The sequence below is a fragment of the Arachis stenosperma genome, chromosome 3, assembly GCF_014773155.1.
Source record: "Arachis stenosperma cultivar V10309 chromosome 3, arast.V10309.gnm1.PFL2, whole genome shotgun sequence".
NCBI lineage: Eukaryota > Viridiplantae > Streptophyta > Magnoliopsida > Fabales > Fabaceae > Arachis > Arachis stenosperma.
The window spans coordinates 137,855,921-137,863,545 of record NC_080379.1 but is presented as its reverse complement, the minus strand read 5'-3'; positions in this window follow the sequence as shown (position 1 = coordinate 137,863,545).

Sequence of the window (7,625 nt, the reverse complement as noted above, 5' to 3'; positions counted from 1 at the left end):
TTATTAATTTTCGAAACCCATAACTATTTAATCTGCCTATCTGACAAATACAAGGTCACCATAGTATGCTTCATACCAACAATCTCCGTGGGATCGACCCTTACTCACGTAAGGTATTACTTGGACGACCCAGTGCACTTGCTGGTTAGTTGAGCGGAATTGTGAATTGAATTTTAGACACCGTAATATTGAGCACCAAGTTTTTGGAGCCATTACCGGGGATTGTTTCGAGTTGGAAAAGAATGAATCACAATTTCGTCCACCAAGTTTTTGGCGCCGTTGCCGGGGATTGTTGAAGTGAAAAGAATGAATCACAATTTCGTCCACCAAGTTTTTGGCGCCGTTGCCGGGGATTGTTCGAGTATGGACAACTGACGGTTCATCTTGTTCCTCAGATTAGGTAATTTATTTTTTGTTTTATTTTTCAAAAAAAAAAATTTTTCAAAATTCTTTCAAATCTTTTCTAATATGTTTTCGAAAATTTATTCTAAATTTTTAAAGAATGAATTCTAGAGCTTCATGAAAAATGTTGAAGCCTGACTGGCTGTAAAGCCATGTCTAATTCTTTTGGACTGAGGCTTCCAATAATAAGTATATGAAGTTGGATGAAATATCAACTGCTGTATGCTTGATTTGTCACTTAAGGCTTGGCTGGCCATTGGCCATGTCTAGTGTTTTGGACTGGAGCTTTCATTGAAAGCTTGGCTGGCTATTAAGCCATGTCTAATTCCTGGACCGAAGCTTTAGACTAACATTGCATGATTCCTGGAATTCATATTAAAAATTTTGAATTTCTTATTTTATTTTCTCTATAATTTTTTCGAAAAATCAAATAAAATACAAAAAAATTAGAAAATCATAAAAATCAAAAATATTTTGTGTTTCTTGTTTGAGTCTTGTGTCAAGTCATAAGTTTGGTGTCAATTGCATGTTCATCTTTTTCTTGCATAAAATTTTCGAAAAATTCATGCATTCATAGCATTCATCATGATCTTCAAGTTGTTCTTCATGAACTTTCTTGTTTGATCTTCATATTTTCTTGCTTTGTGTTGTATGTTGTTTTTCATATGCATTCTTGCATTCATAGAGTCTAAACATGAAAAATTTCTAAGTTTGGTGTCTTGCATGTTTTCTTTTCTTGAAAATTTTTCAAAAATATGTTCTTGATGTTCATCATGATCTTCAAAGTGTTCTTGGTGTTCATCTTGACATTCATAGTGTTCTTGCATGCAACATGTGTTTTGATCCAAAATTTTCATGCATTGAGTATTTTTAGTGTTATTCTCTCTCATCAAAAAAAAAATTCAAAAATCAAAAAAATATCTTATCTTTTTAAATCTTATCTTTTTAAAATCTTTTTCAAAAATCATATCTTTTCCATTTTTTCATCATTTTCGAAAATTTCAAAAATCTTTTTCAAAATATTTTCAAAATCTTTTTCTTATCTTTACATCATATTTTCGAAAATTGCATCAAAAATTAATGTTTTGATTCAAAAATTTCAAGTTTGTTACTTTCTTGTTAAGAAAGATTCAAATTTTAAGTTCTAGAATCATATCTTGTGATTTCTTGTGAGTCAAGTCATTAATTATGAGTTTAAAATTCAAATCTTTTTCAAAACTAATTTCAATCATATCTTTTTAAAACCATATCTTTTAAAATCATATCTTTTCAAAAAAAATATCTTTTTAAATCTTATCTTTTCAAAAATCATATCTTTTTATCTTATCTAATTATCTTATCTTTTTATCTTATCTTTTTCAAAATTTTATCTTTTTCAAAATTTGATTTCAAAATATCTTATCTAACTTATTTTCTTATCTTTTTCAAATTTGACTTTTTGGTTGTTTCTTATCTTTTTCAAAACCACCTAACTACCTTTCCCTCTCTAATTTTCGAAAATACCTCCCTCTTTTTCAAAAATTCTTTAATTAACTAATTGTTTTAAATTTTAATTTTAATTATATCTTATCTTTAATTTTCCAAAATCACTAACCCATTTTTCAAAATTATTTTCGAATTTCTCTCCCCCTCATCTCTTTCTATTTATTTTATTTATTTACTAACACTTCTCTTCACCTCTCTTCATCTCCAATCACTGCCTCTATCCTCACCATTGTGATTGGATTCTCCACTTTTATTCCTTTCTTCTTCTACTAACAATAAGGAACCTCTTTACTGTGACATAGAGGATTCCTCTTTATTTTCTTGTTCTCTTCTTCCCTATATGAGCAGGAACAAGAAAAAAGGCTTGCTAAAAAAAAAAAACTGGCGAGCAATATTTTAAGTTTGGTGTGGTAAAAGCATAGCTTTTTGCTTTTCCATTACCATTAATGGCACCTAAAACCAGAGAAACCTCAAAGGGAAGACAAAAAAAAAGCTTCCACCTCTGAGTCATGGGAGATGGAAAGACTAATATAAGCCGTCATAACTCAGTGGTAGAACATGTGGCTGCAAATCAAGAGATCCCTGAGATACCTCAGGGGATAAATTGTCCTCCACACAAATATTGGAAGCAACTAAGGGTAGAAACACCAAAATTACTATGAATCATTCAACAGAAGCAAGGAAGAGACATAGAGGAGCTCAAAGAGCACCATTGGACCTTCAAGAAGGCGCCACCCTCACTCAGGTGGATTCATTCCTTGTTCTTTATTTCTTTCTATTTTTCGGTTTTTAGCATTATGTTTATCTATGTTTTGTGTCTTTATTTCATGATCATTAGTATGTAACCATGCCTTAAAGCTATGAATAAATTCCATTAATCCTTCACTTCTCTTAAAAGAAAAATGTTTTAATTCAAAAGAACAAGAAGTACATAAATTTCGAAAATAGCTCTTGAATTTAGTTTAATTATATTGATGTGGTGACAATACTTTTTGTTTTCTGAATGAATGCTTGAACAGTGCATATGTCTTTTGATCTTGTTGTTTATGAATGTTAAAATTGTTGGCTCTTGAAAGAATGATGAACAAAGAGAAATGTTATTGAGGATCTGAAAAATCATGAAATTGATTCTTGAAGCAAGAAAAAGCAGTGAAAAAGAAAGCTTGCGAAAAATTTCAAAAAAAAAAATTTTGAAAAAAAAAGAGAAAAAGCAAGCAGAAAAAGCCAATAGCCCTTAAAACCAAAAGGCAAGGGTAAAAAGGATCCAAAGCAAAAGAGTGTGCTTAAGAGCTCTGGACACCACTAACTGGGGACTTTAGCAAAGCTAAGTCACAATCTGAAAAGGTTCACCCAGTTATGTGTCTGTGGCATTTATGTATCCGGTGGTAATACTGGAAAACAAAGTGCTTAGGGCCACGGCCAAGACTCATAAGTAGCTGTGTTCAAGAATCAACATACTTAACTAGGAGAATCAATAGCACTATCCGAAATTCTAAGTTCCTAGAGAAGCCAATCATTCTAAACTTCAAAGGAAAAAGTGAGATGCCAAAACTGTTCAGAAGCAAAAAGCTACAAGTCCCGCTCATCTAATTAGAATTAATATTTCATTGATATTTTGAAATTTATAGTATATTCTCTTCTTTTTATCCTAATTGATTTTCAGTTGCTTGGGGACAAGCAACAATTTAAGTTTGGTGTTGTGATGAGCGGATAATTTATACGCTTTTTGGCATTGTTTTTAGGTAGTTTTTAATAAGTTTAAGCTACTTTTAGGGATGTTTTCATTAGTTTTTATGTTAAATTCACATTTCTGGACTTTACTTTGAGTTTGTGTGTTTTTCTGTGATTTCAGGTAATTTCTGGCTGAAATTGAGGGACTTGAGCAAAACTCTGAAAAAGGCTGACAAAAGGACTGCTGATGCTGTTGGATTCTGACCTCCCTGCACTCGAAATGGATTTTCTGCAGCTACAGAACTCCAAATGGCGCGCTCTCAACGGCGTTGGAAAGTAGACATCCAGGGCTTTCCAGCAATATATAATAGTTCATACTTTATTCGGAAATTGACGACGTAACTTGGCTTTGAACGCCAAGTTCATGCTGCTGTCTGAAGTTAAACGCCAGAAAAACGTCATGATCCGGAGTTGAACGCCCAAAACACGTCATAACTCGGAGTTCAACTCCAAGAGAAGCCTCAGCTCGTGGATTGATCAAGCTCAGCCCAAACATACACCAAGTGGGCCCCGGAAGTGGATTTATGCATCAATTACTTACTCATGTAAACCCTAGGAGCTAGTTTATTATAAATAGAACATTTAACTAATGTATTTGACATCTTTTGATCACTTTAGATCTTGGGGACGCATATTTCTCAGACCTTGGGGGCTGGCCTCTCGGCCATGCCTGAACCTTTCACTTATGTATTTTCAACGGTGGAGTTTCTACACACCATAGATTAAGGGTGTGGAGCTCTGCTGTACCTCAAGTTTCAATGCCATTAAGATGATATCCTATTCAATTCTATTTATTCCTATTTCAAGATATACGTTGCACTTCAACTTGATGAATGTGATGATCCGTGACACTCATCATCATTCTCACCTATGAACGCGCGTGATTGACAACCACTTCCGTTCTACCTTAGGCCGGGCGCATATCTCTTAGATTCCCCAACAGAATCTTCGTGGTATAAGTTAGATAGATGGTGGCATTCATGAGGATCCGGAAAGTCTAAACCTTGTCTATGGTATTCCGAGTAGGATTCTGGGATTGAATGACTGTGATGAGCTTCAAACTCCTGAAGGCTGGGCGTGATGACAAGCGCAAAAGAATCAATAGATTCTATTCCAACCTGATTGAGAACCGACAGATGATTAGCCATGCGAGTGACAGCCGCAGAGGACCATTTTCACTGAGAGGATGGGATGTAGCCATTGACAACGGTGATGCCCTACAAACAGCTTGCCATGGAAAGGAGTAAGAAGGATTGGATGAAAGCAGTAGGAAAGCAGAGATTCAAGAGGAGCACAGCATCTCCATACACCTATCTGAAATTCCCACCATTGAATTACATGAGTATTCCTATCCCTTTTCAATTATTTTATTATTAATTTTCGAAACCCATAACTATTTAATCTGCCTATCTGACAAATACAAGGTCACCATAGTATGCTTCATACCAACAATCTCCGTGGGATCGACCCTTACTCACGTAAGGTATTACTTGGACGACCCAGTGCACTTGCTGGTTAGTTGAGCGGAGTTGTGAATTGAATTTTAGACACCGTAATATTGAGCACCAAGTTTTTGGAGCCATTACCGGGGATTGTTTCGAGTTGGAAAAGAATGAATCACAATTTCGTCCACCAACTGCATGAGTGTTGATATTATTGACTCTCTGGTAAGAGAGGTCAATATGGCTGAAAATCTCGAATCAGAGCTAGAGGACATCTTTAAAGACGTTCAGCCTGATCTGGAGGAGTCAAAGAAAATAGTAGAACCTCTGAAAATCCCTCAGGAAGAGGAGAAACCTCCTAAACCCGAGCTCAAACCATTACCACCTTCCCTAAAATATGCATTTTTGGGAGAAGGTGATACCTTTCCTGTAATCATAAGCTCTACCTTAGAGCCACAGGAAGAGGAAGCACTAATTCAAGTGCTAAGGACACACAGGACAGCTCTTGGGTGGTCCATCAGTGATCTCAAGGGCATTAGCCCAGCTAGATGCATGCACAAAATCTTACTGGAGGATGACGCCAAGCCAGTGGTTCAACCACAAAGGCGGCTGAACCCAGCCATGAAGGAAGTAGTGCAGAAAGAGGTTACTAAATTACTAGAGGCTGGGATTATTTATCCTATTTCTGACAGCCCCTGGGTAAGCCCTGTCCAAGTCGTCCCTAAGAAAGGTGGCATGACAGTGGTTCATAATGAAAAAAATGAACTGGTTCCTACAAGAACAGTTACTGGGTGGCGTATGTGTATTGATTACAGAAGGCTCAATACAGCCACCAGAAAGGATCATTTTCCTTTACCATTCATAGACCAGATGCTAGAAAGACTAGCAGGTCATGAATACTACTGCTTCCTGGATGGATATTCAGGTTATAATCAAATTGCAGTAGATCCCCAAGACCAGGAGAAAACGGCGTTCACATGCCCATCTGGAGTATTTGCATACAGAAGGATGCCATTTGGCCTGTGCAATGCACCTGCAACCTTTCAGAGGTGCATGCTCTCAATTTTCTCTGATATGGTGGAAAAATTTCTGGAAGTCTTCATGGATGACTTTTCAGTGTTTGGAGACTCATTCAGCTCCTGCCTTAACCATTTAGCACTTGTTCTAAAGAGATGCCAAGAGACCAACCTGGTTTTAAACTGGGAAAAGTGTCACTTTATGGTGACTGAAGGAATTGTCCTTGGGCACAAAATCTCGAACAAGGGAATAGAGGTGGATCAAGCTAAAGTTGAAGTAATTGAAAAATTACCACCACCCACCAATGTTAAGGCAATCAGAAGCTTTCTGGGGCATGCAGGATTCTATAGGAGGTTCATAAAGGAGTTTTCAAAAATCGCCAAACCTCTAAGCAACCTGCTAGCTGCTGACACGCCATTTATCTTTGATAAAGAGTGTCTGCAGGCATTTGAGACCCTGAAAGCTAAATTGGTCTCAGCACCAATCATCTCTGCACTAAACTGGGCATTACCATTTGAATTAATGTGTGATGCCAGTGACCATGCCATTGGTGCAGTGTTGGGACAAAGGCATGACAAGCTTCTGCACGTCATTTACTATGCCAGCCGTGTTTTAAATGATGCACAAAAAAATTACACAACCACAGAAAAAGAGCTACTTGCAGTGGTTTACGCCATTGACAAATTCAGATCCTATTTAGTAGGATAAAAAATGATTGTGTATACAGATCATGCGGCTCTTAAATATCTACTCACAAAGCAGGATTCAAAACCCAGACTTATAAGATGGGTGCTGCTTCTGCAGGAGTTTGATATAGAAATAAGAGACAGAAAAGGAACAGAGAATCAAGTAGCAGATCACCTGTCCCGAATAGAACCAGTGGAAGGGGCGTCCCTCCCTCTCACTGAGATCTCTGAAACCTTTCCGGATGAGCAACTCTTTGCCATCCAGGAAGTGCCATGGTTTGCAGACATTGCAAACTACAAGGCAGTGAGATTTATACCCAAAGAGTACAGTAGACAGCAAATAAAGAAGCTGATCACGGATGCAAAGTATTATCTTTGGGATGAGCCGTATCTCTTTAAGAGAGGTGCAGACGGAGTAATCCGTAGATGTGTGCCTAAGGAAGAAGCACAGAAGATCCTATGGCACTGTCATGGATCACAGTATGGAGGACATTTTGGAAGTGAGCGAACAGCCACAAGAGTCCTCCAAAGTGGCTTCTACTGGCCTACTCTCTATAAAGACTCCCGAGTGTATGTACTTAATTGTGACAATTGCCAAAGATCCGGCAATCTACCTCACAGTTACGCCATGCCTCAGCAAGGGATCTTGGAGATTGAGTTGTTTGATGTATGGGGCATTGACTTCATGGGACCCTTCCCACCATCATACTCAAACACTTATATTCTGGTGGCAGTGGATTATGTATCCAAATGGGTGGAGGCTATTGCAACACCCACCAATGACACTAAAACAGTGTTAAAATTCCTCCAGAAACACATCTTCAGCAGATTTGGTATCCCTAGAGTGTTAATTAGTGATGGG